This window comes from Triturus cristatus, chromosome 7 (assembly GCF_964204655.1).
Source record: "Triturus cristatus chromosome 7, aTriCri1.1, whole genome shotgun sequence".
NCBI lineage: Eukaryota > Metazoa > Chordata > Amphibia > Caudata > Salamandridae > Triturus > Triturus cristatus.
This window is the reverse complement of record NC_140590.1, coordinates 240875542-240886118: the sequence shown is the minus strand read 5'-3', so window position 1 is coordinate 240886118 and position 10577 is coordinate 240875542.

The window sequence follows — 10577 nt, the reverse complement described above, 5'->3', positions numbered from 1 at the left end:
TAAACCCTGATTACTGCTGTATGTTATAATTGGAACAGCAACTAGGGGTCCCATTTCCTTGCTTGCACTGAGGCCCATGAAACACTACTTACACCACCGGTTCCAATACACAGACAACCCTTGCAATCATGTAGAGTTAGCTAAAAGTGAAGGTGTATAGTCATCAGGGTAGCAGACCATTTGGTAATAATAACTCATTTTAAGCCCTTTCCAAAGCCTGCAGTTGTTTCTTCAACTTATTTGTACCCTTCATAGTCTCACCCATTCATCAAAGTTATTGTCAGAATGATTAGAAATTCAATTCTGTGTAATTTGGTTATCATTTATCAATGAAAACTTGATACTCTGATTAATCCCATAAAAGGGCATTTATGTTGCACTGTGAAGAACTAAAATTAACAGGATTAGGAAGTAAACAGGATTTGTGCAGCCCCCCCCCCTTCTGATCCATTTGGATTGCTAGCTGCTGGGATTTTTACTCTGAGAGTGACTGAGGCCTACAAACCAGACTTCAGTTCCAGTGTTCTTACCCATTACAAAGTGTATGTCAAATCAGCTCTCTCTAATTGGCAAGTACGGACTTCCTTATTAGTCCCTAATATATAGTACCCAGGGTACCAAGAGCATGTAACGCAGAATATACACCCAGGACTTTAGGACTGATTTTGCCACCTCGTGTGTGGCAAGGTACAAAATGACTCCCAGACTGCCACCGCAGACTGGAAGAGCAGTTGTCGCACTGTCAGTTCGACTTTGCCACTACCATAAAAGGCAAAGCCATTCTTTCCTTTACCAACATATATACGTCTCCCCTAAGGAAGGCCTACATAGCCTTAAGGCAGGAAGCTGTATATTATTAATTTGGACATGTTTGCTTATATATGTTCTTGCAGCAAAACCTCTCAAATTGTCATTTTGCTTTGATAAAGTTAGTAGCTCCATTGGCTAATACAGGGTTATAGGCTGGCACCCCAGCCTGGCTAACTTCTGAATGGGACTACCTATCTGGGTACTGTAAGACATCAAATTAATTTTGCCATTAAACCCGACCTGATGCCCAAGGCAAATTTAATGTCACTATTAAAGTAAAGCAACTTAAAAAAAATTGCCACTCTGTGATCTAGCAGGCCCAGTAGCCTCACACAGGCACTGGCCCACAAGAGAGCATTCTGCCCACCTAGGAAGTCATGTGAATGACTCCCAGGTTTGACAACAATAGCAACCCACTGCCTGGAGAGGTTTCACCTCCCCCTTGCAGGAAGCTACTCGGGTGCTAGGCCAAAAGGCGAGCTTCAAAGGTAAAGCTGCGTGTGGTGGGCAAATGGTGATAGCACTCCTAAAGTGCCGCCCTGTGTTGAGATAGACAGGAAGGAGACTGGGACATACAGGGAAGACCAGTGCCCAAACCAGTTTATCGAAGGGCGTGCAGCCCCTGGGTAGGCACACATGTAGGGTGGGCTACCAAGCTCTTCACAGTTGGCAAAGGGTTCAGACATATTCAGAGTAGACAGAAGTGTGCGCTCTGGTATTGCCAGATGCCGCATATTGCCGGAAAATGATTTCCAAGAGGGAGGGGACCTATTAACCCATTGGCTAGTGACTGTGTTGTTCCCTCCGGGCTACACTGGCACCCTGAACCTCACATCACATCGGAACAGTAACAAGGACCAAAGAAGGACTTCCCTGCTGCCCCTAGACTGCATAAAGATAGGCTGCACCATCAGATGAACTGCATCTGCTGCACCTTTTGGCTAAGAAACGTAGTACTGTCTCTGGGGCCCCTGGCTCTGGGAAACGTCACTCCTCAGCCCCAAATCAAGGCACTGGCTCCAAAGGTCTGTTGACTGGCCCCCTGGAACAGCACCAGGGACATTAAAGCTGAAGAATACCAGACCGGTGAGGTGGTAGCCCCTTCAAGGGAATCACCACTGACTGCCACTGGGCACCCCGAGAGACCGATCCTCAATAGCCAAATTTGTATCTGAGTCTGCTGGACCCAGAAGTGTTGTCAAAGAAGAGATTGGTCACACAAGAGAGACACTAGCCTCTCCTAAAGGATTTTGCTCCACCCATGGTGTACGGAGAGTGGTAGCCGAGCAACAGCCTGCCTTCCAGTGTCTCAAAGAGGACTTCAAGGGAACCCGACTTCTGTGGCCAAAGTCACTGCACATGACCTGTAGACTAAGCAATCACCGTCAAGGCCACCCTGTAAATCGCATTGTAAGCGGAGCATCTTTGAGCATTTTTTCCTCCTGTATCCTCAGCATCAGAACCACTCCATTAAAGTCTAGGGCTGTTGTGCTGTAAAGTCTGGAACTGGACAGGAAAACACTCTGATGGCCAGGTAACTATCCAAATCTACCCCATTGGCCACCCAGACCTTCATCCTGTTGGATCTGGTCACCCAAGCTCGGTCAGTGTAGACGAAATAACTTTTACAAACTTTTGATTGACCAATGCTTGTTTGTGGTTGAAATTAAACGTTATAAAACCTTCAAAAATGTGTATCTCTGGAACGCTTCAGTTGATTTTACTCATCAAGAACTCTAAAAATCCATTCAAATAAAATATAATTGTATAAATGTGTATTGTGTTTTGTTGCAAAGCCATCCTTGTGCCCTGGGCACCCCCCCCCCCCATTTATTGCTGACAGGTACTGGTGGTAACTGACTCTGACTGCCTAACCAGGCCCAAGGCCAGTGCTATGCTGAAAAGACACTTAGAATACAGTTAAAACACCTACATACAACAGGGTACACAATGGGTTAGGGCAACCCTATGATTGGCATGACCACCCCTATAAGGCCCTAGTGCATATTAGGGCAGGGGATCAAAACTACATTTAAGTCCCTGGTATATAATAGGACATGGTGGTTTAGAGGCCAGCAGCCCTTTCTGCACTTGCATGTGTACACTGCTGAGGCCTGAGTCCAGTTTAAAAGTAGCCCTCTGTTGCAGGACTGCTTTTAAAATGCACATTGTAGAATCTGATTAACGATAATGTTAGGGCATATTCGGTACCCCCCCCCCCCCCCAAGTCTACCCTAGGTGTCCCATGGGTGTGGGGTCATGTATTTATAAGGAGGGCCCTTATAAAATAGTTTTAATGCCCTGGGGTTAGTGGGATGGCACATTTCACTCCCATATTGCAGTAACATGCTTCCCAAAATCGACTTTTGTGCTAGGAGCACTATGAAGGGAGGAAGTGCAATATTTCTGCATATTCAGAACCCCGTAAATCTCTCCTAGGTATCCCAGGGGTGTGGGGTCTTATAGATATGGGCGGGGTCCTTATAAAAGATGTTTTATAAACCCTGATGTTGGTAAAATTGCTCAAGTCACTTTCCACATTGCAAATCCCCAGCCACATAGGTTAACATGGCAAGAAGTTATTAAAGAGTAACTAACGCCTAAGGTGTCATAAAAATCTCATTCAATGATTTCCTACAATGGTATTGATAAATCCAACAATATCTTATTGTTGAATTTATCCTATAATGCCTAGACAATAAGTTATATGACGTTCTTGTTTGTAAGCGTAAAGCCAGCTGTCCAGTGGTCTGTCCTTATTGGTCAGAGTTAAGTGGATTAGCCAGGCTGGTTTGATGAGGTGATAAGTAGCCCCTGGGGTTAGAGAGACATTCTGGGAGGGCAGGTTCTGCTACATAGGAAGGCCAGAGCTGGGGGAGGGCTGTTAACAATAATCTTCAGAAGATGGAGGAGACAGGCAGGAGAAGCCAGTTTCATTTACACCCCTACTCTTTCAAACCAGCCAGATGGCAGGATTAAGGAAGGAATGAGCAGATGCAAGGGGGAGCGACAATATGGGGATGAACCATCCTGAAGGCTTGTTTAGCCAGCTCTTGTCTCTCTGCTGGAAAATCAGTCATGTTGAATTTTGGAGAAACGGTGTACTCTGGAAGACTATAGTGCCACACTTTGGAGTATATGGTCATACTCTGGGGTGTTACCCTGCACCTCATTGGAGAGGTGTGCCCTCCTGCTTGACCCAGAGATCTTGGAATAAGTATCTGAGAGGGGCAGAGTCTCTCAAATCTGAAGAAGGGTCCATGCTGAAAGTTTGATTTGCACCAACCAGGCCCTGCACGATGACTGACTGCGACTGCTGCACAGTCTGGATATATGGCCCTGTGGACATAACGTGCTTCAAGAAGACTAATGAATGGACTCCCTGCAAGCAACAGGTTAACAGAGCTCACCATGACCATTCTCACCAAGAATCCCAATGCTGAAGTTACTCCAGTGGATTGTAAGGGTTTTGTCCTAATGGATTGTGGGAATTGAAGTGCCAAACTTTCAAGAACCACCTTGGAGCTTCCAGACCCTTGGAGCTTCCAGACCCTTGGAGTACGTTTTGGGCTCTTTGGAACCCTCAAAGGAACTTCAGGAAGAATATCCAGAAGTATGGAGAGGTTTGGAGCAACTTTGGAAAAAAGCTCCATAAGTGGTCTGACTGGAACTGGCCAGCCAGCCATGCCTGCGACCCTCAACCGCGAGCTGGCCTACCCTCCAGGTTTGTCCTGCTGAAAAGCTCCAGAGGTCCGACTTCCAGAGTTTGACCTTGAGTTGGATGAAACCCAAGCTGGCAACCCTCACCAAATCCGGCTTTGTGAAGAGCATCGAGGGACCCCGCGAGAAAAAGTTCTGTAAAACTTTCTAAGTGTGAATGTTGAAAACGTGACTGGGACCAACCGAGAGAGTCAAGCTGCCCACCTTCAACTGCGAGCGAGCCTGGATCTCTGGTTCATCCTGCTGGAAAGCTCTGGAGTTCGGACTTCCACAAGTTTGACGGGGAACTCATTGCAAGGCAAGCCGGCGAACCCTCATCTAATCCGAACTGGCAGAGTTTCGAGTGACCCCTGGAAGAAAAGCTCCAGAAAAGTTTCCAAGTCAGAAGGTAAAAAGTTTGGCCAAGACCTACTGTGAGGGATAGCAGCTCAGGGCTCAACAGCAGTCGACCTGAAACTTTGACTTTGTCCCCGTCTAGCGTGACCAGATGCCCCAATAGGCGCTATGTAGTGCGAAATATTTCCAAAATTAATATCTCTGGTTCTCTACATTGGATTTTTTTTTCTTTTCTTGTCATTTAAAAGATAAAAATTTCCTATTTTTATAAATTGGTGTTTGATTTTTATTGTGTGTTGTGTATTAATGATTTACTGAATTGGTGTTTTTAAATGCTTTACATACCTGTCTTTAAAGTTGAGCCTGTCTGCTCGCAGCCAAGCTACCAAGGGTTGAGCAGGGGAATAATTTTGTAAGACCAATTCTGAGCCCTATACTGTGTTAGTGGCCTTATTGCCAGTGGTAGACAAATATTTACCACTACTTATAACACACTTTCCAACATGTTTCTTTCATTTTGTGTGGCTTTCCAATTTCGTTGTAGGATATTGTTAAATGGTTTACACTAAGGGGCATATTTATAACGTGGCGATAAATAATTATCACCGCTTTTGCGGCCGTTTTCGCAGCGGCGGCACAAAGCTGAGACAGATTTACAACGTGTATGCATCTAGGGAGATGCGTCACATTGTAAATCCCTGCGCCACATTAAACCCGTGTCAGGTTTAATGTATGCAGGGTGGGCATTACGTCGGAAAAAGCCTTGGAAAAGTGACGCAGTGAAATCTACAAGATTTCACGCAGTCATTTTTCCCACGCTGGTGCGTCAAATCCTTACGCCTGCTTCAAGCAGGTGTAAGGTGTGACGCACCATGTTAGGGATAGAGCAGGTTGGAACAGTGCTGGGGTTGCGTCGCGCTTGCGACACATTTTCAGCACTGCGCCAACCTTACGCTGGCAGATGCATCACGCATCTGCTTGTCCTTGCGCCATGATGCACCGCATTGTAAATGGGGCGCATCTGCGGTGGCGCAAGGGCAAACTTGCGTGACGCATCTTCCCTGGCGCATCCCTGCCTATTTGCAGGGATGCGCCAGGGAACATAAATCTTCCCCCCAGTCTACTGTTTGTCCAGGTGAACATTTTTCGAGACCCCTAAAGGGCAACAACCTCCAGTCACATTAGTCACTATCGGTTAGCAGATAGAAAGGTAGTTTAATCCTGCAAAAAGAGGGATGTCATCCATGCCCCCTGACTGAACCTGCCAGTGACAAAATGGTTCGCTCCACACCTACCCATGGGAACTGACACTATTTGACAGTCCATGTTGTAAAATATATGACATCGTTCATTGGAATGTCTGATTCACTGAAATCTAAATTTAGCCAGTTGAGATTGCCATCATATTTTTTACAAGCCAGTTGGCACGCACACACCTCCATACACATCCTCATCATGGCGTGTGGGTGGGATGCAGGGCCGCTCCATCAAGAGTGCCAGGGGCGTGTCTCCCCTTAGCTAATGGCTGAAGCAAGAGTGGGTGTATTCTTTTGCCCAAACTAAAAGGTATAAATTTACTGGGGTATATAGTTTGAATGAGCGAGGAGAGAGGCGCTACTCAGGTAAGGCACACTCTTTACTTACAGAAGTAACTGTTAATAACTGACTGATGAAAAACCTGAACCTTTTTAAAAATAATCATTACAAATTAATATGGTACCTCGCCCGGCTATTGCAGTGGCGTTCCTGACCTAACATGATAGGAGAAATGTCGCTAAGCGACATTTCTCCTATCATCAAGCCCTACGCTATGAAGCATAGCATCAGGAAAAGTGGCGATAACCCCTGTTATCGCTACTTTCCTTACACCTGCTTCAGGACTGACTTAGCCATGATATCCTATGGAAGGTGGATATCATGGCTAAGTTTGTGAGTCCCTACCAACAAGCTAACGTGAGATTATCACTGGGTTTCCAGGGATAATCTCACGTTAGGCAGTTTGCGTGAGGATTGTTATCGCTGAGGAGATAAGCGTTGCTAATAGCACGCTAGCTCAGCGATAAAAATCCACGTTACCCTGCGATAATTATCCTCACGCTAAGAGCGCTGAGCGATAATTATCGCCGGATGTTGCTGATATGGCCCATAGTTCCTTTGTTCAAGTCTTGCTGCTCAAAGCCACAGCTACCCAGGGTTGAGCTTAAGGTTGTTTAAGTGAGCCAGACTGGCCCCAAGACAGTTTTTGCAAGTCTATTCCAGGGTAAGGCCCTAAAGCCATACCAAATATTGTGCCCGAATCATCACAGGATTCAACCCTGTCAGTTCACCTTTAATATAGCCTTATAGCCCGCCGTAGCGGGCTATAACGGCTGTTAAAGGCCCGCTGCAGAGTTAAAGGCCCGAGCCGAAGGCGAGGGACTTTAACAAAGCAGAGGGACTTTAAAAGCCGGTTTAGCCCTGCTACGAATGGCTATAAGGCTATTAGAACATTCTGCCACTAGAGGGCAGAATGTTCTAACAAAACAAAGCCTTCAGGGAGCGCGAGGGGATTGAAATCCCCTCAGGCTCTCTGAAGTCTTTGTTCACAGCCAGAACTGTGAACAAAGACACATTGGAATGTTGGTGCTCCGGGGTTATACCAGCCATTATAAGCCCGGAACACTCCATTGTTTTTAATGGAGCTCCCAACATTCCAATGTTCTAATATAGCCTTGTAGCCCGCCGTAGCAGGCTATACCGGCTATTAAAGGCCCGCTGCAGCGTTAAAGGCCCGAGCCGAAGGCGAGGGACTTTAACAAAGCAGAGGGACTTTAAAAGCCGGTATAGCCCTGCTACGAATGGCTATAAGGCTATTAGAACATTCTGCCACTAGAGGGCAGAATGTTCTAACAAAACAAAGCCTTCAGGGAGCGTGAGGAGATTGAAATCCCCTCAGGCTCCCTGAAGCCTTTGTTCACAGCCAGAGCTGTGAACAAAGACACATTGGACTGTTGGTGCTCCGGGCTTATACCAGCCATTATAAGCCCGGAACACTCCATTGTTTTCAATGGAGCTCCCAACATTCCAATGTTCTAATATAGCCTTGTAGCCCGCCGTAGCGGGCTATACCGGCTATTAAAGGCCCGCTGCAGCGTTAAAGGCCCGAGCCGAAGGCGAGGGACTTTAACAAAGCAGAGGGACTTTAAAAGCCGGTACAGCCCTGCTACGAAGGGCTATAAGGCTATTAGAACATTCTGCCACTAGAGGGCAGAATGTTCTAACAAAACAAAGCCTTCAGGGAGCGTGAGGGGATTGAAATCCCCTCAGGCTCCCTGAAGCCTTTGTTCACAGCCAGAGCTGTGAACAAAGACACATTAGAATGTTGGTGCTCCGGGCTTATACCAGCCATTATAAGCCCAGAGTGCTCCATTGTTTTCAATGGAGCTCCCAACATTTCAATGTTCTAATGATCATGTCAGTCCTCTTCTGTTCATAAAGATTCTTTAGTGATTAAGAAATATATATGTTCCCTGTATTTCTTTTCACTCTAGCAGTTCTGAATTTTATGATTAACGACACAAATCTGTTTTCCCTTCATAAATACTAACTTTCAATGACGTATGATATACATCAAACAAAAATATTGTCACTTTGAAACCACAAAGTTTTATGACTGAAATGCTATGTTGGGTAATAGGTAATAAACCAGGCAATGGCCACATAACTAGGTTCCCTGCCAAGGTTACTCGTTATTTTGAAACTGGTACTTTCACATTTTAAAATGTTGTCAGCTGAGCTTCTCTTCATCATACTTTACTTCAGAAATGGTAAATTAAAATTGTTCCTCATGTTTCATCGTTGAAAGAACAGTTTATCCAAAAGATACCTTAGGGGTAGCCGCCTCTTCCTGTTACGGTCAATAACTTCTGAGTTTGGAAAGTCTGCTCCTGTACTTCATAGAGAGGAGGATTCTGGTGCAGAGGAAGGGGCATGGGAACCTGCTCCTGCAGATCCGGCCCATGGGTAATTAAGCGTTTCCCAAGAACCTCTTCGTAGATCCCACTAAAGTTCTTGCTTGGAAAGATGCTCACAAAGGCAACACATTCACATAATTAAGGCCCAGATTTACTGTACTTTTGCTTTATGGTTTCTTTTTTGCAGTTTTAAATGGCACAAACTGGACCTGAAGTTATTCAATCACTTCACATGAGCACCAGTTACATTACATAAGGGAGCATTATGTTTTTTTAGGCACGGGAGATTAAGTGATTTGCCCAGAATCACAGGATGTTAAGCCAAACTCAAGATTTGTACCTTGTTCCACACTTCCAAATTCAGTAGCTCTGGCCATTACACCCAGGGCCGGCTTTAGTGCTGGTGGCGCCGTGTGCGACAATGTTTGCTGGCGCCCCCCCAATGACCTCCTCCACCACAGATTCTCTCACTAGCACCCTTTAACAGTGACTTGGGGGCATATTACCAAGGACGGCGTTAAAAATTATCGCCGGTTTAGCGGTCGAAAACTGTCGCTAAAGCGGCGATAATGGGCTTGATAATATGCCCTGGAGAATTTCCATAGAAGCCCATGTTGACACCAGAACATAGAATTCTATTGGAATTCTCAAGGGCATATTATCAAGCCCGTTATCGCCGCATTAGAGGCAGTTTTCTGCTGCTAATCCGGCGATCATTTTTAACGCCGTCCTTGGTAATATGCCCCAAGTCTCCATAACAACACGCTCCCAGATGCATTGAATTAGTTATATAGCACCACTCATACCAGTGTAGGGCGTCCGAGCACTTTGCCTCACACACACATTACACAGAGACAATTAATCATACCTGTGTAAATCAGTGTATAGGAAATGTTACATAAGCCAAAAGACTAAGGGGCATATTAACTGGCCTCACATAGTGGTAGAAATATTATCGACGGCTATCGCTGAAAATTATCGCCATGATAATGCTATGTTAACAATACATAGCGCTATGTCGATAATATTTCAGAAATAGCGGTGTTTACAATGGAACATCGCTGGTTTTCCAGCGATGTTCCATGGAAAACAGCGATAACATTGCTGATACGACCCTGTGGTCGTATCAGCAAAATCCACCTGCCATTATTAGAATGCCTTAGTCTGGAATTTAACGGACGCTAAATTCCAGAGTTAAGGCCAAAGTAGGGCCATTTTTTTTATCTGCACCTCCTTGTTAATATCGCAAAGCTGCCTTCACGATATTTTCATGTGTTGTTTTCACAGCCACGCCTTCTTTGCATCTCATTAGCGAGGCGAGGCTGTGAAAAAACGGGCTCTACATCAAAGAAACACGCGCTAGTGTGTCCTTGATGATATTGCGATATAATTATCGCCACTTATCGCCCAAAAATGGACGCTAAAGCGGCGATAATTATATCGCCAGCCCTTGCTAATATACCCCTAAAAGTGTAGGAGTCTCATGTCACCCATACTGGTAGGCAGTATAGTTTAAGAGTGCTTGGTGTGGAGAAGCACAAACTCAGAGTCGAAAAAGAAACAGCATAGTTGGGAGTTTTCTTTAATAATAAGAATCGATTTCTAGCCAAATTAACCCTTTTTGCAACATTAATCAATGTGATAATAATGTATACTTTGCAGTGTGTATGCAGTTCTAGGATGAAAGTTAATAGCTCACTATTCTATATTAGGACTTTAAGTTATAAATTGCAAGTAACAAAAAAGATGTCTCTTCTG